Raw genomic sequence first — 22,334 nt, 5'->3', positions numbered from 1 at the left:
CTGTTTACCGCTTCCTGCAAGCCCCCCCGCCCGACCGTCCTCTGCTACTTCTGGCACATGCCATCTGTCATCTACGCGGACATCAGCGCCCGTACAAAGTCCCAATTTTTACACAGCACAATTTTATCGCAGTACAGTGTAGCCAGCCGGCCAGGGTGGCCGAGCGGTTCTAGGCGCTTCAGTCTGGAACCGCGCGACTGCTACGGTCGCAGGTTCGAATCGTGCCTCGGGCATGGATGTGTGTGATGTTCTTAGGTTGTTAGGTTTAAGTAGTTCTAAGTTCTAGGGGACTGATGACCTCAGAAGTTAAGTCTCATAGTGCTCAGAGCCATTTGAGCCAGTGTAGCCACTGTCACGGATGATGATGATGATCATGATCATGATGAAATGATGAGGACAACAAAAACACCCAGTCCCAGGGCAGAGAAAATCCCCAACCCGGCCGGGAATCGAACCCGGGACCCCGTGATCCAGAGGCCGCAATGCTAGCCACTAGAACACGAGCTGTTAGCATAGGCGGTAGTCACATTAATATGACTGTAAGGTGTCAGCCAAATCCAACACCTTCCATGAAAACCCTGATATGATAGCAAATCCGGCAGTATGTCACACAGCTCCGAATAAATCCTGACATTAAATTAACCAAAGTAATACGATCAACGAGTGAGCGAATGGAGTACTACAGACTAACACAAGAACGCCTAAATGCATGTCATACCCCCACCGTGAAACAGACGCAGTTCCGAGGGAAGAAACGAGAACAGAAGCCGAGTGCAGAACCGTGTTAAGCTAGAAGGCCCTACGATAAGGGACGGACACCCACATCTCCGGGTGACCGCCAGGACCACCCCCTAGCCCATGTTAAAAGATAGAGCCCTCCAGAAGAACAGTATAGATCTCACAATAACACTAAAATGGCCACACCAGCTGCAAGTTTTAGCGTGAGACTTTTTTGCGTCTCTGTTACGTTGCAAACGTTAAAAACATTGCCCCACCACGAAAAGTATAACGTTTCTCATTGGATAGACATAATTTTTGTAGGCGGAGCTTAAGGTTAACATTGACACACTGATTAGTCAGTTGAAAACACAGCCAGATAGCTTTTTTTAAACCAACTTCAGTAAATGGTAGTAAGGAGAAGTTAGGAGGGAGTTGCTTCCGAGACGGCGAGGTGTGGAGCTGCGCTGCCCGCCACACTCTGATGCTGCCTAACCAACGACAAGGTAATGAACGCACGCGATGCCGCATAACAGCGCATAAAGCTTCACTCAGAACTGCAGAAGTCTCATCTGTTACACCCCCTTTTTGCGTAATACTAGTGTCGATCGTCAATTAAATCTCATGGTATTCACATTTGCTACGTAAGTTAAAATCTGAGACGCGATGATTTTTCTGTTATATAATTATTGAGAAGCCACATCAGCCACTGTAATTTACGACAAGTTAGATAAGTAATTAAAGATAATTGAGGGTCACTGTAGACTATTTTGATGGTTTTTTCTTTTATGGAACTTAACTTAAATCTAGATTATAGATGTGATATGGCATAGGTCATCCTTCGAGCTATTGTAGAACTTGGAAACCCATTCAGGGAATATTCGTTCGCATTTTTGTTGAACACAGTTGGTTTTTATCATCCTGTATTAAAACATTTCCTTTTATCAATAGTGCAATTTTTAAACAATGTTTTGTGAGTAGAATAAAATTTCCAATGGTAAACTTAACTGCTTTTTCGACGATATTTTACCAGCTAACTAAAAATAGGAAAGCCTTGAACCCCTTCCACTAAATTTAGTTAGTATTACGGTTCGTTTACAGGAAGTGCAGTGGAGCTGACACTGAAATCATTAAGTATTTGATTATATCATCGCTAGTCTCACTGAACTCTTCTGAAATCTACATGTCATGTGCGGTCTGGCGTCTCCTTACCAGCAACAGGTCCCAGGTTCAAACTAGACAATTCCCTAAAAAACACGCTCAGAGCGTCGTTGCGCGAAAGTGGTAGGGAGACACGACTTAGAACAAACAGACACCACGCAGAATGTTAGATGACTAGATTGTGTATTTACGCCGCCACAAAGGTGCCCATGCGGAGTACCTGCGATGCGAGTTAAAAAATTCGAGAGATGCTCTATTGACTGATGTGTGTCTGTTTTCTGTATATCTTGTGGCTTTTGTGCAGTCACCTTCTGTAATGTCCGCCCCCGGTACATGAGTGGTCAGCGCGACAGAATGTCAGTCCTAAGCGCCCGGGTTCGATTCCCGGCTGGGTCGGAGATTTTCTCCACTCAGGGACTGGGTGTTGTGTTGTTCCAATCATCATCATTTCATCCCCATCGAGGCGCAAGTCGCCGAAGTGGCGTCAAATCGAAAGACTTGCTCCAGGCGAACGATCACCCGACGGGGGGCCCTAGTCACGCGACATTTATTTATCTTCTGTAGTCAGGGAGGTACTTACGAATAACCCTGTATGTACTCCCCTTCACGCGTTAAAAAAACAAACAACGGGAAATGTTTTTTCGTATTGCTTCTTGTAAGTACTACATTAATAAAAAATGACCGTGCGTTAAGGTCTTCCACTGCAATAAAAGAAGTTGGTTGTGAAAGGGTTAAAGGAAAGGGGAATCACAGTTTCCGTTTCCCGTGTGAGGACATCAACTAACGGAGTCCTTTTTTATTGATATCTTGTTACTTTACGAAAATCCGTACTTTTCTAATGATACACAGATAACGGAATAGGTCGTCGCCTTAGAGTGACCAGATGCAACGGACGGGGAATGGCCACCCTAACGCATGCCGTAATTGCACAAGAAATTGCTGCTGGGGCCAGTGAGCGGCAGACTTAGTGTATGCAAAATCATTTCCTGACTTTGGTTCGTATGTATCTCTGCAGGCCCTGAAATGAGTTGCCAGAGATTGAGCGGATCTGTATTTCCCCATTTATGAAGACTCCCGTTACGAATAAACCTAAAACAGATCTCGCACGGTTACGAGCGACGCACAAGTTTGCTCGGAGAATCAGCACTGCTATCGACTTGCAGAAACGGCCCGCAGCAGTCGGTAGCGCGCGGCAGAAGTTGCGCGTGTTCGGGTAGGCAGGCAGCCCGGGGCGCGGTGTCAGGGCTCGTGGCGGCGGACACGACAGCCCGACCGGAGCGAGGCGGGGCCGCAGCTCGAGTGGCAAACGCGCCGCCCCCGGCAACTCATTACTGCGGTGCGACACGCACAGATTGCGGCACGCGCCGGGCTGCCAGCGCTCGCCAGCCGACACGTCGTCGCTAGGCACTCGCTACAGCAAACCGTCGCGACACGTTGCACAGTGCGTCTCCACGCCGTGGGCGACGTTCCGCGATAGTGGATTGGAGCATTGCGCGACGTCACGCATACGTAGAGAGCCTATTTGAGTCACTTACCGCAGAAAGGCAACTGGTCCGAAATTTATAAACTTCCATTCTTTGACGATTACGGTCCTGCCAAAGGAAAACCCACCGCACCTCGTCAGATTTAGTGGTAAGATAACCCAGTGGATAGCCCGTCAAAAAATGAACACACATCAAGCATGCCGGCCGCTGTGGCCGAGCGGTTCTAGGCGCTTCAGTCTGGAACCGCGCGTCCGCTACGGTCGCAGGTTCGAATCCTGCCTCGGGAATGGATGTGTGTGATGTCCTTAGGTTAGTTAGGTTTAAGTAGTTCTAAGTCTAGTGGACTGATGACCTCAAATGTTAAGTCCCATCGTGCTCAGAGGCATTTGAACCATCGAGCTTGATAACAGGAAAAAAGTGTACTGAACTGAGAAAAGAAGGAAAATAGAAACAGTGAACGATCCAAAAACAACTGCCTCAAAGAGCAGAGTTCAACAGTAACGGCGTTGTGGGTAATGTGCTCATGTTATTGGAGTGCCAAGCGGATGACCCGCGTCCAAAACTCACTCGTGGCATTTATTTTTTTTACAAATTTATTTTTACGACTTTGTGAACTGTCCGTTCCACCATTCAAATTTTTGTTCTCTTTCTGTAGTCTTGGTAGTTGTCATATTATACATTGGTTCTACACAAATCAAAAGAAGTTTTGCATCACCCCGGTTCCCGGAACTCCTGAAGACATACGCTGACTGTGGATACTGTATCACAGACAAAATCCCTTTGAGATATCACTAAACCCGCCCAAAGTTGTAAACAACTATGCAAGAGCAGCGTCTATTAGGCGTAGGGGGTCCGACAGCCGATCAGTTCGAGTTTCGAATCCTGCCTCGGGCATGGATGTGTGGGATGTCCTTAGGTTAGTTAGGTGTAAGTAGTTCTAAGTTCTAGGGGACTGATGACCTCAGAAGTTAAGTCCCATATTGCTCAGAGCCAATTTGAACTTTCTGCTGTAAGCGGTTCATATATCGCACCCCGACAAGAAAAGTGTCACAGGTCGAAAAACGGCAATTTCAGTTTATGTCACTGAAAAATACGTGTGAAGTGCCCAACGTACACGGAAAATATAATGGAATTTACTGCCAACAATACTTACTTGAAATTTAAAAGAAGCCTAATGCTGTTTCAATGTGAGCTTCATAGAATTAATTTTTTAAGTCAAGTTGTCTCACATATTGCATTTTTGAGACTTGCCACTGCTCCTGCCGGGAGAGGAAGGGACGGGGTGGGTGCAAGATATGAGAACATGAAAAATACAACACAATATGGTGCCTAATACGTTGCAGAAAACTCGTTGGCATTCAGAACAGCTTCCAGTGGTTGCAGGACGGATAAGTACACACACGTGCTATATGGTTTTCAAAGGATTCTTATACCATTCTTCCTGCAAAATAGTTCCAAGTTCAAATGGATTGCTATCACACAGCCATCTCTCCAAGTTAGACCACAACGGCTCAATAATATCTAGTGACTGTGGTGCCAGGAGAGATGCAGCAGTTCCTCCTCGTACAAAACCGGTCGTCAACGATGCAAGCTGTGTCAACATAGGCCCTAGCGTCTTGGAACACATCACTATGGGATGGATCTGATCAGCCAAAATGGTCACATAATCTTTGGCTGTAATGGGACCTTGCGGAGTAACCATGAGGCCCAAAGAATACCACGACATGAATGCTCGAATCATAACTGAACCTCGTCATGTTTCACTCTTGGGACGTAAACTCGGCCAGAAGTTGGAAACAGCGTGAAACAAGACTCAGCCAACAAAATGACATTCCTTCATTGCTCCATAATCCTGGCTTTAAGGCTTCGGTACCTAGTTTTCCTGTTTCGGGTATATGAATTACTGATGCGCGATTTTAAAATTCTAGCTTAACCTGCAATTCATGGCTCAAGCTACTCCTTTCGTAATGTTTTGGCAGTGTTAGGGTTCGCGAATGCGACATTGAGTTTTGCAGTGAGTTCTGAAGCTGTCGTCGTCTTGTTTTCGGTAGAATCGTCTTCAGTGTCCGTCTGTCACGATCAGTCGACACACACTTTTACCGACGTTGTGACTCAGCCGACGATGTTTATCCGGGTTCCCTGTAAGTTACGCGGTATAAATCTCAGATACGGTGCCTGATGAAACACCAAACACTTCGGATACCTTGGTTACAGAAGCACAGTTAGTACGACCATCGACAATCTGCCCACGTTCAATTGACTTAGCTGTGACATAATGAATCCACAACTACACGGAGCGCTATTCTCACAATGACTGACACTCGTATCGTATAGAGGCATTGTACATGTGCCGTTCGTGGTACAACCTGCACGCTTGGCTAGCATCTGCATTTATGTTCAAGCAGGTATTTCTCTCCTTGTTCCATATTTTATGCCCGCACCTCGTGGTCGTGCGGTAGCGTTCTCGCTTCCCACGCCCGGGTTCCCGGGTTCGATTCCCGGCGGGGTCAGGGATTTTCTCTGCCTCGTGATGGCTGGGTGTTGTGTGATGTCCTTAGGTTAGTTAGGTTTAAGTAGTTCTAAGTTCTAGGGGACTGATGACCATAGATGTTAAGTCCCATAGCGCTCAGAGCCATTTTAACCATATTTTATGTCTACCCGTGTATATAGAGACAAAGTGGCCATTGGTGATATGGTTATGAGCTCAGGCTGCCACATTTTTTTTCTGTCTTGTATTTGTCGTGGCTGAAGAATAAAAGCGCTGTTGTAGATCACTGGTTCCCAACTTTTCTTACATCATCACCCCTGAGTGCAATCAGACATAAGCTAGTACCTTGGGTCCTCCCCCCTCCCTGCCATCTGTTGCGCCCCGCCTCCCCCTCCCCCCCCCCCTCACCGCCCCAACATTATCACCAAACACCTAACTAAACTGTAGAATGAAAGATTTTTCTTGGAACATTTTTATTTTTAAAACGATGATGATATTTAGTTCGTATGTGTGTGTGTGTGTGTGTGTGTGTGTATGTGTGTTAGAATGGGTGACTGAATGACGAATGAATTCGTGGTGTATCGCAGGTGCTACCTATAAGTTCTTCTCTGAAAAGAAAACTACCTATCCACAGTGAGGGTACATACTTGTTACGAAACATCCTTTCCCTGCATTACTCCTCTCCATTGCGGCAGTTGCTAGACCTGCACACTACAACCTCATCTGAAATCAAACAAGTTCTGATGTGTGCACTATGCTCACTGTTGGTAAATTACACTACTGGGCATTACAATTGCTACACCACGAAGATGACGTGCTACAGACGCGAAATTTAACCGACAGGAAGAAGATGCTGTGATATGCAAATGATTAGCTTTTCAGAGCATTCACACAAGGTTGGCGCCGGTGGCGATACCTACAACGTGCTGACATGAGGAAAGTTTCCAACCGATTTCTCATACACAAACAGCAGTTGACCGGCGTTGCCTGGTGAAACGTTGTTGTGATGACTTGTGTAAAGAGGAGAAATGCGTACCATCATCTTTCCGACTTTGATAAAGGTCGGATTGTAGCCTATCGCGATTGCGGTTTATCGCATCGCGACATCGCTGCTCGCGTTGGTCGAGATCCAATGACTGTTAGCAGAATATGGAATCGGTGGGTTCAGGAGGGTAATACGGAACACCGTGCTGGATCCCAACGGCCTCGTATCACCAGCAGTCGAGATGACAGGCATCTTATCCGCATGGCTGTAACGGATCGTGCAGCTACGTCCCGATCCCTGAGTCAACAAATGGGGACGTTTGCAAGACAACAACCATCTCCACGAACAGTTCGACGACGTTTGCAGCAGCATGGACTATCAGCTCGGAGACCATGGCTGCGGTTACCCTTGACGCTGCATCACAGACAGGAGCACCTGCGATGGTGGACTCAGCGACAAACCTGGGTGCACGAATGGCAAAACGTCATTTTTTCGGATGAATCCAGGTTCTGTTTACAGCATCATGATCGTCGCATCCGTGTTTGGCGACATCGTGGTGAACGCACATTGGAAGCGTGTATTCGTCATCGCCATACTGGCGTATCACCCGGCGTGATGGTATGGGGTTCCATTGGTTACACGTCTCGGTCACATCTTGTTCACATAGACGGCACTTTGAACAGTGGACGTTACATTTCGGACGTGTTAAGACCCGTGGCTATACCCTTCATTCGATCCCTGCGAAACCCTACATTTCAGCAGGATAATGCACGACCGCATTTTGCAGGTCCTGTACGGGCCTTTCGGGATACTGAAAATGTTCGTCTGCTGCTGCCCTGGCTAGCACATTCTCCAGATCTCTCACCAATTGAAAACGTCTGGTCAATGGTGGCCGAGCAACTGGTTCGTCACAATACGCCAGTCACTATTCTTGATGAACTGTGGTATCGTGTTGAAGCTGCATGGGCAGCTGTACCTGTACACGCCATCCAAGCTCTGTTTGATTCAATGCCCAGGCGTATCAAGGCCGTTATTACGGTCAGAGGTGGTTGTTCTGGGTACTGATTTCTCAGGATCTATGCACCGAAATTGCGTAAAAATTTAATCACATGTCAGTTCTAGTATAATATATTTGTCCAATGAATACCCGTTTATCATCAGCATTTCTTCTTGGTGTAGCAATTTTAATGGCCAGTAGTGTGATAATAATAATAATTAATCTGTCGTGCTGTCAGTTAATTCATTTATCTGTTTCCAAGCGAGTAATGAAGCAATTTCTGGACTACTGCAGGTACTGTCTACAACTTGGAGATATTTAGCATTTCTTACGTATATGCCTCACTTCGTGATTGGCAATGTACGGGACAAAGCATAACATATGTGTGTAGTGGGTGGACTATGCGAGGAACCTCTAACTTCTACTAATTGAGAAAAAGTAATTATTGCTAACTTATAACATCAGTGTAGAGAATTGTGATAAGAGTAATGATCTTTTGAAAATAATTTAATATCGTAACTGAAACAGAATCGAATCGCTTAGTTTTTACCCCTCACAAAATTTCATTTTACCACTCAGGGAGTAATTATAGTCGGCCGGAGTGGCCGTGCGGCTCTAGGCGCTACAGTCTGGAACCGCGCGACCGCTACGGTCGCAGGTTCGAATCCTGCCTCGGTCATGGATGTGTGTGGTGCCCTTAGGTTAGTTAGGTTTAAGTAGTTCTAGGTCTAGGGGTAGCGTCTTTGATTCATAATGAAAAACATCTTCGGTCCCGGGTTCGATCCCCGCCACTGCCTAAATTTTGATAAATAATCAGCACTGGCGGCCGAAGACTTCCGGCATAAGAAGTCAGCCTCATTCAGCCAACGGCCTTGTCAAAGAGGGCGGAGGAGCGGATAGAGGTTCAGGGCACTCTCTTGTCCTAGGGGTGGGAAATTGCCCCTAAAGGCGGAAGAATCAGCAATGATCTACGACATGAGGATGCAGAAGGCAATGGAAACCACTGCATTAAAGACACGTAACGTGTATCCACAGGACATGTGGCCTGTAATTGAAAAAGTGTCATGATGATCTCTCCATTGGCAAAAGATTCCGAAGTAGTCCCCCATTTGGATCTCCGGGAGGGGACTGCCAAGGGGGAGGTTACCATGAGAAAAAGATTGAATGATCAACGAAAGGATAACGTTCTACGAGTCGGGGCGTGGAATGTCATAAGCTTGAACGTGGTAGGGAAAATCTGAAAAGGGAAATGCAAAGGCTCAATCTAGATATAGTAGGGGTCAATGAAGTGAAGTGGAAGGAAGACAAGGATTTCTGGTCAGATGAGTATCGGGTAATATCAACAGCAGCAGAAAATGGTATAACAGGTGTAGGATTCGTTATGAATAGGAAGGTAGGGCAGAGGGTGTGTTACTGTGAACAGTTCAGTGACCGGGTTGTTCTAATCAGAATCGACAGCAGACCAACACCGACAACGGTAGTTCAGGTATACATGCCGACGTCGCAAGCTGAAGATGAACAGATAGAGTAAGTGTATGAGGATATTGAAAGGGTAATGCAGTATGTAAAGGGGGACGAAAATCTAATAGTCATGGGCGACTGGAATGCAGTTGTAGGGGAAGGAGTAGAAGGAAAGGTTACAGGAGAATATGGGCTTGGGACAAGGAATGAAAGAGGAGAAAGACTAATTGAGTTCTGTAACAAGTTTCAGCTAGTAATAGCGAATACCCTGTTCAAGAATCACAAGAGGAGGAGGTATACTTGGAAAAGGCCGGGAGATACGGGAAGATTTCAATTAGATTACGTCATGGTCAGACAGAGATTCCGAAATCAGATACTGGATTGTAAGGCGTACCCAGGAGCAGATATAGACTCAGATCACAATATAGTAGTGATGAAGAGCAGGCTGAAGTTCAAGACATTAGTCAGGAAGAAGCAATACGCAAAGAAGTGGGATACGGAAGTACTAAGGAATGACGAGATACGTTTGAAGTTCTCTAACGCTATAGATACAGCAATAAGGAATAGCGCAGTAGGCAGTACAGTTGAAGAGGAATGGACACCTCTAAAAAGGTCATCACAGAAGTTGGGAAGTAAAACATAGGTACAAAGAAGGTAGCTGCGAATAAACCATGGGTAACAGAAGAAATACTTCAGTTGATTGATGAAAGGAGAAAGTACAAACATGTTCCAGGAAAATCAGGAATACAGAAATACAAGAGGAATGAAATAAATAGGAAGTGCAGGGAAGCTAAGACGAAATGGCTGCAGGAAAAATGTGAAGACATCGAAAAGGATATGATTGTCGGAAGGACAGACTCAGCATATAGGAAAGTCAAAACAACCTTTGGTGACATTAAAAGCAACGGTGGTAACATTAAGAGTGCAACGGGAATTCCACTGTTAAATGCAAAGGAGAGAGCAGATAGGTGGAAAGAATACATTGAAAGCCTCTATGAGGGTGAAGATTTGGCGGATGTGATAGAAGAAGAAACAGGAGTCGATTTAGAAGAGATAGGGGTTACAGTATTAGAATCGGAATTTAAAAGAGCCATGGAGGACTTACGGTCAAATAAGGCAGAAGGGATACATAACATTCCATCAGAATTTCTAAAATCATTGGGGGAAGTGGCAACAAAACGACTATTCACGTTGGTGTGTAGAATATATGAGTCTGGCGACATACCATCTGACTTTCGGAAAAGCATCATCCACACAATTCCGAAGACGGCAAGAGCTGACAAGTGCGAGAATTATCGCACAATCAGCTTAGCAGCTCATGCATCGAAGCTGCTTACAAGAATAATATACAGAAGAATGGAAAAGAAAATTGAGAATGCGCTAGGTGACGATCAGTTTGGCTTTAGGAAAAGTAAAGGGACGAGGGAGGCAATTCTGACATTACGGCTAATAATAGGAGCAAGGCTAAAGAAAAATCAAGACACTTTCATAGGATTTGTCGACCTGGAAAATGCGGTCGACAATATAAAATGGTGCAAGCTGTTCGAGATTCTGAGAAATGTAGGGGTAAGCTATAGGGAGAGACTGGTCATATACAATACGTACAACTACCAAGAGGGAATAATAAGATTGGACGATAAAGAACGAAGTGCTCGTATTAAGAAGGGTGTAAAACAAGGCTGTAGCCTTTCGCCCCTACTCTTCAATCTGTACATCGAGGAAGCAATGATGGAAATAAAAGAAAGGTTCAGGAGTGGAATTAAAATACAAGGTGAAAGGATATCAATGATACCATTCGCTGATGACATTGCTATCCTGAGTGAAAGTGAAGAAGAATTAAATGATCTGCTGAACGGAATGAGCAGTCTAAGGTAATGAGAAGTAGTAGAAATGAGAACAGCGAGCAACTTAACATCAGGATTGATGGTCACGAAGTCATTGAAGTTAAGGAATTCTGCTACCTAGGCAGTAAAATAACCAATGACGGACGGAGCAAGGAGGACATCAAAAGCAGACTCGCTATCGCAAAAAAGGCATTTCTGGCCAAGAGAAGTCTACTAATATCAAATACCGGCCTTAATTTGAGGAAGAAATTTCTGAGGATGTACGTCTAGAGTACAGAATTGTATGGTAGTGAAACATGGATTGTGGGAAAACCGGAACAGAAGAGAATCGAAGCATTTGAGATGTGGTGCTATAGACGAATGTTGAAAATTAGGTGGACTGATAGGGTACGGAATGAGGAGGTTCTACGCAGAATCGGAGAGGAAAGGAATATGTGGAAAACACTGATAAGGAGAAGGGACAGGATGATAGGACATGTGCTAAGACATGAGGGAATGACTTCCATGGTACTAGAGGGAGCTGTAGAGGGCAAAAACTGTAGAGGAAGACAGAGATTGGAATACGTCAAGCAAATAATTGAGGACGTAGGTTGCAAGTGCTACTCTGAGACGAAGAGGTTAGCACAGGAAAGGAACTCGTGGCGGGCCGCATCAAACCAGTCGGTAGACTGATGACCAAAAAAAAAAAAAAAAAGTTCTAGGCGACTGATGACCTCAGAAGTTACGTCGCATAGTGCTCAGAGCTATTTTTGAGTAATTATACCGAGGTTCGGAACCACTATTGTAGACCGATTTTAATGCTCCAAATACCTACTCCGTGGTATAATTACTTTCAGGTAAAAATACCGATAGTGGTGCACTCTTGAATCCCCTCTGTCGATTCATTTTACGTAATTTAACATTTGTTAAAGAATAGTGTTGTAAGTCGAGTGTGCGGCGATGATTGTCGCAGTAGGCTTTCATACATATTTTTGTAGACTGAATTTTGGTTGACAGGGGATTTAATGTTATTAATATATCTTACCTACTTTCTAAGGACAGGTTACAATAATTCCAGATCTTTCCGCAATTAAATGTAAAAACAGTAGTGACTATTCCATCAAGTCTTTAGTATTTCGAATAATTGAAGAATGACGCAAACAGACGGCAGTTTAAGTTCACCCAGAAGACGGAAATCGTAAAGCTGGTTTGCGGAAACGATCAGATTATTCTTTCTGTGTGAAATATATAATTTGTTCTGTGATGTGCCATCAATAACGTGTAACCGCATTTCATTATGTCTACTATTGTACCAAGACTACTCAGAGGTGCAGTGTGCAATTGGTATGTTGGTATGTTGGTTACACAGTAACGAATTAGAAGCCATTCTTTTAACCAGCAGTAGTATGTAGTTACCGCGCTACAGGAACGCTGAGCTCCATACAACGGGAAACGTGCATCCAGTTCCGGTCAGTCTGTCCGCCATTCCCAGGATAATCCAAGTTTCCTCAGAGTGTTTCTACCGTTGATTCATTGTCCACTAATTGATGTGCAAACTCTAGTATTATGACTGAAAATAGCCCACAATACCGCTGTAACATTCCACCCACCGCACAATGACCCTGGGTTCGGTGTGGGGCGACGGTGAGGTGGGTAGACTGCTGTGGCCTGTTGTGGGGTTGTGATCCACTGAGGGCTACGGCGGAACGAAGCCTCTCCGTCGTTTCTAAGTGCTCAGTTCAATACACACAATACACAATGCACAGTGGCAGCAACCTGGACAGAGGTCCCATTCTTCCAATGTTTTGGAGTGGCATAGCGGGGTTACACCTATCGCCATAGTGTGGGTCATCATCAAGTATGACTTTAGATAAAGGCTGTTAGTGAACGAGGGAATATTGCTTGAGCCACTGTCACTGAAATTATTGTTTTATTAGGTTTTCTCTAAATGATTGATTAATGACATACTTCCGGGTGTTCTGGCGAATTGTTATTTCCGTTTAATGCACATAACAGGCAAACTCGCAGCACCTACTGCGCGTAAAATGGAAATAACATCTCGCCAAAACTCCTGGAAGCACAACATTAACTGAAATTAATTTAGTGCGTAACACACTGCGTCTCGTACATTTAATGTAGTATGGAAGAATGTGGTTAGGTGACTAAGTGGTATAGTTTCCGACTAACAGCCTATGGATGCGAATTCAAACCTTAGTCAGATCAACCTTTTTTTCCCAAATTGGGCTTGCTTCATCTCTCATGGTGATCTGTTAATGCAAACAATTTAATTTGTTTCGTGTGATATATGTACAGACGGTTTTTTATATGCTATTTTTTGCCGTTCAAGGGGTATATTATTAGTTACGGAACATGGTCAACGAATGTAAATCAGACGATTGCACTAATCAGTTACAAGCATTACTGTTGCTGTCTTAGTGTAGAAAGTATAAATGTTTTCTTCTCAAAAATTAGCTACTGTTAAATGTTTCTTTCCGGCTTTTTGTGTTATTTTGCCACATAACAGTGCTGAAAAATTAGAAGAGAAACCTATTAGGCGCTGTGACGACAAAAATATATTCAAACCTCAGAGGCTACTGACTACAAGGATGAACATTCCAGCAGTAAAAACTGAAATGGCTTCCTAATGTTTGAAATACATCAAAAGAAACTTTATCTGGTCGATTCCAGTCATTTCTTTAATGTCTAGAAAACTATAAAAATGATTAATATTTCATTATTTTTGGCGTTCGTCTAACCTATGAACTGCTTCTCACTTGACTGTCCCGCATGCTATACAATAAACGTATAGCTGTAAGTGATACTCGCCTTAGCTACGTACAAAATAACAAGTTGCAAGCTATGATTTGGTGTCACTCGTCAAATCAATGTGCTGTTATAGTCTACGGACGACCGCGTTTCAGGAAAGAAAGGAAAAAAAGGCCGCAACATGTTTGGCCACTCTCTATTTATATATAAACACTCTGTGGATGAGTACTTCGGATCGTAATGATGGAACAAATTTCCTGTCAGAGTTTGTCTGACAGTAGAAGAAGGGGTGGCTAGTGCACTGTGCGCATGTGTATGATTCTACGTGTTAGTCTGTATACGATGCGAACCTCTGAGGACTGCACGGCAGTTGGTACTTAGCGTGGTACCTAATGTTAATGTTTCTCCCCATTTACATCGCTTATGCAACACTGTAATAATGACTATTTAAACTCTTCCGCCCGTGCTGTAATTAGTGTAATCTTGACTTCACGATCTGTACGGGAGAGATATGTGGGGACCTCAAGAATATCTCCAAATTTTTACTTAATACTGGTTCACGCAATTTGCAAGCAGACTTTCGCGTGGTAATTTGCACCTTGAAAACAGTATCAGTAGGAATTTCTCAACTTCTCTGCGTCGCTCTACCGTGAGAGAAACAAATCTGTAACCATTCGTGCCGCTAATTTTTTTTTTTTTTTTTTTTGCTTTCAGTATCCTGTATGTTGGGTCCACGCACTTGAGCAATATTTATAAGCCGGAAGCACAAGTGATATGTATGCAGTCTCCTTTGCAATCGGACTGCATTGTACCTGTACATTTCACTTACCTTACCTGTGACTGAGCCTATGTGATCTTTTCATTGATGCTGCGTTCATAGGATACTACTCTTTTTCGTTTTGTGGAATTCAAAATTTTATATTTCTACAAATTTAAAGCAAGCTACCAACCTTTTCATAATTTTGCAATCTTATAAAGAAGTTTGTGAAGTCTGACATTATTATCTAAATAACGCTATAAAATCCATTGTAAAGTATGTTCGTTTTACTAATGGAGTAGGCTCTCCATGTATATGTATTGTGTGGGCTTTAACATTTTTAAACAGTGCATTGCTTTGTTATGAATTTTCTGAGGCGATTTATATTTCTGCTTGTTTACAGATATGAAGATGGTTGTTATACGCAACCGAAATTAGTTATCATGTTTTAATAGTTCAATGTAAATCGCATTCTAGGTAGCACGTTTTTTGTTTAATTTTTTTCTTTTCAAATTTGAATAATTTTAAAGATGTGATTGGATAATTGTGAATTTTTTTTCAGTGAGTACTTAACTGTAGATAACCACATCACTTGTGAAAAGTCTGCGGTTACTATTATGCCAGGTAGTTAATAGGTAATATGAACATAAAGGTGTTTCGATACATTTCCATGTCGTTGCCACTGATGAGTACGGAATCGAAGAAAGGAAGGAAGATTAGAGTTTAACGTCTCGTTGACAAAAATGGTTCAAATGGCTCTGAGCACTATGGGACTGAACTTCTGAGGTCATCAGTCCCCTAGAACTTAGAACTACTTGAACCTAACTAACCTAAGGACATCACACATATCCATGCACGAGGCAGGATTCGAATCTGCGACCGCAGCGGTCGCGCGGTTCCAGACTGTAGCGCCTAGAACCTCTCGGCCACTCCGGCCGGCGTCCCGTTGACGTCTAAGACTTCAGAGAGCACAAACCCGGATGAAGGATGGGAACGGGCCGTGCCGTTTTCAAAGGAACCTTCCCGGAATTTGCCTTTGACGATTTAGGGAAACTATGTTAAATCTAAATTTCAATAGTTGAATGCATATTTGAACCGCTGTCCTCGCCAAGTCTGCTGTCTAACAAAGGCAGCACCTAGCTGGCCGGAATGATACAGAATACGTGAAACATTATGGCGGCTCCTAGCTACTTCTCTCTATCAGCACCAAGATGGCCACCGTAGTTGTGTCTTCATCCAATGTACGGATCTTGTTCCGAGTGCATGAGACACATAGGAAGTAAGATAAGCTAGTTTCCGGGAAGGGAGTCTGTGTCCAGCAAGTTAGGTATATTTCTCCTTGTTTCTCTAAACGTGTAAGGCGAATGCTTGGATGTTTCCTTTGAAAAGCCCAGTTATCTATTGATTAAGGTCTTTTCGATCAGAGCTAGGCTTCTGGTTCTATTGAACTCATCGTCAGCGGAAAACTGAAAGCGAACCTTTCGTCTTGTGTTGCTTGCATGAGACTCTGCTTAAGAGTTTTGAATGTAATCAAGGCTAATTATCTTCGTCTGCGTAAGGTTCGTACTACGTGAAACATTGAAAAAAACATTGTCGCCTTTGACCTTAAAAAGTATTTTATTTACAAACTGCATGAGAGTTCCTCTTGAAAATGGCTGAAGGATAAAACTGGAAACTTGGAGTTAGCGCCTTTTTTCTTGTTTACGTCCTCAGCTAATTGCTACTTGCTGGGTGTATTTCAGTCTATGTTTTCCTCTACAGTTTTTACCTTCTACAGCTCCCTTCAGTACCATGGAAGTTATTCCCTGATGTCTTCTTCTTGTCAGTGTTTTTCAGATATTACTTTCCTCGCCGATTCTCCGGAGAATCTCCTCATTCCTTACCTTATCACTCCACCTAATTTTCATCATCCTTGTGACGGTTCCATTCTGGCGCCGGCGGTCGCCTCTTTGAATTCCCGCCGAGTGGCGGCCCGGGATTGGCCGCGCCCGTGCATATGGCAGTGTGCGGAGTGGGACGACAAAAACTCCTCGCTGCGACAGAGACGGCTGATGAAGAGCGGCTGCAGTCTTTGTCCTGGTGATCCGTTGGACAGGTCGGGGAACATGGTCGGCCAACCGGAGGTTGCAAGCCGTTGTTGGACCGAGTGGGCATGAAGAATTTTATGTAGGGGCCCGCTGGAACTACTACATACCGCCAGTCACCGAGTTGTGGATTCTGAGCGACGTTAAACAGCCACATAATAAAAAAAAAGTGGTGATGGTCGAGCGTACGTGGATTCGTGTGGCCGTTACAGCGTGTAAAAGAGCATTTATGGCTCACACGACTGGGTGACTCGGTTGTAGTGAAGTACATTACTGGTGCGCATCGTGGTTATTGTATTGAACCACGCGGTTTTGGATGCGCATGATTGCCTTGACCAATAAGCAAATTTATTAAATTATGTTGAGTATTGCGTATATTGTTATTTATTTGATTATTCTTAAAAAAGGTGTCGTTCACATTTTGGAAGGACTGCTGCATATTGGTAACGTTAACTTGTGAGCTGTCAATACAAAGTAGTAATGGACTTGTCTATTGTGTAAGGATTACTTGTGGTCATTTTAGTATTGTTGATTCTGAAATACTGGACAGTGAACTCAGCGCATAAATTTAAAACTTCCTTGTTAATTGCTGGTGAGCCCTGTGCGATTTCCGTCTGCCATGTTAGTTAATAGGATTTGTTCCTTATGTAAAGATTGTCTGTGCACGTTTTAAAATTGTTCATTCTAAATGCAGGACGGTGAGCCCAGTACATAATCTGAAAGTTGTTTTGGTTGATTCCAAGGAAATGTCATGGTGGTTCATTAGCTGCTGTCTTAATATTAGATGTTTCTTTAACGTATAAAGGGAATGAAAGTTTAAATTCAAATTTTAACTGCTCGTTGATCTTAAAATTGTATTTAAAAATTGTATGATAAAATTGTTTTATCAGTTCTTTTGTTAGGCTAAATATTTGTGTGTAATTAAAGCATGAAATTTTTTGTCACTGGATTTTCATTCTGTATGTCTGTTAACCCCAGCACCACCATCCCACTGCTACGTCACAATCCTTCTGTAACACCACATCTCAAATGCTTCGATTGTCTTCTCACCCGCAGTCCATGTTTCACCAAAATACAGTGCTGTGCACCAAACGTACATTCTTAAAAATTTCCTCCTCAAATGAAGGCCTGTGTTTGATACTAATAGACTTCTCTTGAACAGGAATGGCCTTTTTGCCAGCGCTAGTCTACTTTTCATGTCATACTTGCTCCGAGAGTCATAGGTTATTTTGCTGTCTAGGTAGCAGAACTCCTCAACTTCATCTACTTCGTGATCACCTGTCCTGATGTTAAGTTCCACGCTGTTCTCATTTCTGCCACTTCTCATTACTTTCGTCTTTATTTGATTTACTCTCGATCCACATTCTGCACTTATTAGACTGTTCATGACATTCAGCAGATTCTTCTTCACTTCCACTAACCATAACAATGTCATCAGCGAATCTTATCGCAGATATCCTTTCACCTTGAACTTCGATTCCATCCTTGAATCTTTCTTTCATATCCGTAATTTTTTTAAAAAAAGGAAACAAAAACTCACAAAAACGTGTTTTTGAAGGTCGAATGAAGCTAGATTTTTGAAAGGAGTTTTCAATTTATTGTAAGAAACCATTTTTATTTATTTGAATCACTTTAAACCAATCCCGCGCATTCAGTTCACGTAAGATCGAATTCTAAGTGCTACATGTTGCTGGGCTTTAAACAATCATATCTCGACAACGGACAAAGTTATTGACGTTATCCATTTATGTACCTTCGTATAGAAGTTGCGCTCTTCAAAAGCCTCCAGAAAAACTCGTTTTTTTGCACGTAAAATCCAACCGAAGCAAGATTTTTCAAACTGTTGAAATGACTGTTTTCTCATGTAAAATCCGAACGATGATGACGGATTCTGCACTTAAAATCCGAACAGTGCACATACAAATGTTGCCATTAGCTGAGCATTAGTTTTGCCGGCCGTTGTGGCCGAGCGGTTCTAGGCGCTTCAGTCTAGAACCGCATGACCGCTACGATCGGAGGTTCGAACCCTGCCTCTGGCATGGATGTGTGTAATGTCCTTAGGTTAGTTAGGTTTAATTAGTTCCAAGTTCTAGGCGACTGATGACCTCAGAAGTTAAGTCGCATAGTGCTCAGAGCCATTTGAGCATTAGTTTCAGCCCAATTAAAATCTTTTGCAAGAAAGAATAAATATAGAATGAGATTTTTACTCTGCAGCGGAGTGTGTGCTGATATGAAACTTCCTGGCAGATTAAAACTGTGTGCCGGACCGAGACTCGAACTCGGGACCTTTGCCTTTCGCGGGCAAGTGCTCTACCAACCTGCGAACCAGGAGAGCTTCGGTAAAGTTTGGAAGGTAGGAGGCGGAGGTACTGGCGGAAGTAAAGCTGTGAGGACGGGGCGTGAGTCGTGCTTGGGTAGCTCAGTTGGTAGAGCACTTGCCCGTGAAAGGCAAAGGTCCCGAGTTCGAGTCTCGGTCCGGCACACAGTTTTAATCTGCCAGGAAGTTTCAGGAATTAATATGTTCGAACAATTTGCCTGACCGCCAGCTCCGACTTGTCGTTGAAATCTTGGTTGATATATTTCAACATAGTTACAGTAAATGTTCGAGTGGCTATACAAATGATCATTGGTCTAGGCCAAACCAAAAGTTTTACCACATGTTCCTGGCTCAAATAGGAACCGAGCACCAAGACACCCGAATCCGTAGTCTGCGCGCGGTCTTTACAGCCATATGTTACAACCCTTCTGCGCTGTAGCGGTACTTCATGAGCGTAATCAACGGAACTTTATTGAATTTTATTAAGGGTACTGTACTGCACCATACCAGTAAGTTCTTGTTGTTGTTGTTGTTGTTGTGATCTTCAGTCCTGAGACTGGTTTGATGCAGCTCTCCACGCTACTGTATCCTGTGCAATCTTCTTCATCTCCCAGTACCTACTGCAACCTACATCTCTTTGAATCTGCTTAGTGTATTCATCTCTTGTTCTCCCTCTACGATTTTTACCCTCCACGCTGCCCTCCAATGCTAAATTGGTGGTCCCATGATGCATCAGATCATGCCCTACCAACCGGTCCCTTCTTCTTGTCAAATTGTGCCACAAACTCCTCTTCTCCCCTATTCTATTCAAAACCTCCTCATTAGTTACGTGATCTACCCATCTAATCTTCAGCATTCTTCTATAGCACCACATTTCGGAAACTTCTATTCTCTTCTTGTCCAAACTATTTATCGTCCATGTTTCACTTCCATTCACGGCTACACTCCATACAAATACTTTCAGAAACGACTTCCTGACACTTAAATCTATACTCGATGTTAACAAATTTCTCTTCTTTAGAAACGCTTTCCTTGCTATTGCCAGTATACATTTTATATCCTCTCTACTTCGACTATCATCAGTTATTTTGCTCCCCAAATAGCAAAACTCCTTTACTACTTTAAGTGTCTCATTTCCTAGTCTAATTCCCTCAGCATCACCCGACTTAATTCAACTACATTCCATGATCTTCGTTTTGCTTTTGTTGATGTTCATCTTATATCCTCCTTTCAAGACACTGTCCATTCCGTGCAACTGCTCTTCCAAGTCCTTTGCTGTCTCTGACAGAATTACAATGTCATCGGCGAACCTCAAAGTTTTTATTCCTTCTCCATGGATTTTAATACCTACTCCGAATTTTTCTTTCGTTTCCTTTACTGCTTGCTCAATATACAGATTGAATAACATCGTCGAGAGGCTACAACCGTCGGCCGTTGTTGCCGTGCGGTTCTAGGCGCTTCAGTTTGGAACCGCGTGACCGCTACGGTCGCAGGTTCGAATCCTGCCTCGGGCATGGATGTGTGTGATGTCCTTAGGTTAGTTAGGTTTAAGTAGTTCTAAGTTCTAGGGGACTGATGACCTCAGATGTTGAGTTCCATAGTGCTCAGAGCCATTTTTTGAGAGGCTACAACCCTGTCTCACTCCCTTCCCAACCACTGCTTCCCTTTCATGCCCCTCGACTCTTATAACTGTTTATAACTAAGTTCTTAACGTATGCGAAACTATTGCTACTTCCACATTATTATATAGAGAATGAATATGAACACAGACTACGATATTAAAAATAAGTTAGTTGGTTGGTTATTGATTTGGGGGGAAGAGACCAAACAGCGAGGTCATCGTTCCTATCTGGCTAGGGAAGGATGGGAAGGAAGTTTCAAAGGAACCATCCACGCACTTGCCTGAAGCGATTTAGGAAAATCACGGAAAACTTGAATTTGGGATGGCCGGACGTGGTTTGAACCGGTAAAGGAACACATGTAAATTAAATAAGGTAAGATTACTCAAACAGCCAAAGAAATTATTAAATTAAAAACAGGAGAAAAATAGTCCTCCTGAATGCGAGTCCATTGTACTAAGCACTGCGCCACCTCGCTCGGTTTAAAAATAAGTATTTGTATGAAAAAGGGTAGTGGTACTGAACTCCACTAATCCTCCATCATATGACGCTAGAAGGCTTGCCTGGCCACTTGTAGGCTGCCTGGTGAGCGTTGCCACCGTCTGCTACTTGTCGCCTGTTTGTTTTGGCATAAAACTTCTTAAATCATCTCTTAGAACTGTGCTCTATCGCTGAAGGTTTGCCCCGGCTGTGATAAAACAATGTCAGCTTTAAATATATTGAGTCGTAGCGATGTTTTTTATTGTAAATGTAGGTATCTTGCTCAGCGTATTGAGTACACTTCATTTAGATCCACAGGCTTGAACTGGAGCTCTGCCGGGGCAGGGCTTCCTGGCTGAGAAGTTGTCGAAACGTCAGCTGCACCCTGCGGCTGAGGGCGTGTTGCTGCCGCTTTCGCCTCTGCGGATTTGGCAGCAGCTGGATGTAATTCCTCGGAAACACACGAGAGAAACATACTGGAATAATGCCAGAGTCAGCTCAGAACACCGCAATTGTGCGGGGGCAGAAACATAGGGAGTTGAGTTTTGTCGTGTTCGCCAGCATGTTGATATATTCTCTCTCTTTCGGTTACAAGAGATAAAAGTGAAGAAAGATATTCAGCGTAGCTTTTTATTTGATGTCACACTGTACTGAACTGTCTTCAGTCTGAGTCCTGAGTAGCATAATAATCTTTTGTGAAGCTAAGCAAAGTTGTTAATGGTTGGCACACCCTGCGAATTTAAGGAATTACTGGATATTTGAAAGTTTACATTTTAACTCAGTTTAGCTTACTTGGCTGATTCCGTTACATCTCACTCTAGCGATGATATTAATAAATAATTAACTTTCAGTACACCATATTTCTTTTCATAATCTTCTTACCTGGGTTCATGATCAATTTATATAAACTTTCAGTGGTCACTGTGACAAAAATGTTTTTCTTGTTACTTTCGTAGAATTTTAGAAATAATAGAACTTTATGAGGAAGCTTGAGTTTTATTTGATTTTTTACAAAGTCGTTTCTATTTACGAAGGATCACAATGACGTGTTATAAGAAACGAAAAGCCAATATCTAAATGTGGGTCACTGAAAAATGTTGGGTTTAATAAAGTTGCTTTATTGTGTGTTTATCATTCGTGCCACACTGCTAATCATCTTTTTCTCAATTTCTGTTTGCTACTTCTTGTGTTAGTC

The 22,334-nt window shown here is 43.3% G+C and overlaps 1 protein-coding gene and 1 non-coding gene across 3 annotated transcripts in view; one reads left to right on the top strand and one right to left on the bottom strand.

Annotated features, from left to right (window-relative positions):
- The window catches only part of LOC124595386 (neuromodulin), a 717,829-nt gene that overhangs the window by 284,168 nt on the left and 411,327 nt on the right, over positions 1 to 22,334 (bottom strand). The gene's annotated exons all lie outside the window — the stretch shown is intronic.
- On the top strand, positions 19,131 to 19,205 carry Trnas-uga. Its single transcript has one exon. It is a non-coding gene; the product is annotated as a tRNA-Ser (tRNA).

This window comes from Schistocerca americana, chromosome 2, assembly GCF_021461395.2.
Source record: "Schistocerca americana isolate TAMUIC-IGC-003095 chromosome 2, iqSchAmer2.1, whole genome shotgun sequence".
In the NCBI taxonomy this organism is placed as follows: domain Eukaryota; kingdom Metazoa; phylum Arthropoda; class Insecta; order Orthoptera; family Acrididae; genus Schistocerca; species Schistocerca americana.
The sequence above is the reverse complement of the archived record's forward strand: the minus strand, read 5'-3'. Positions and strand labels throughout refer to the sequence as shown.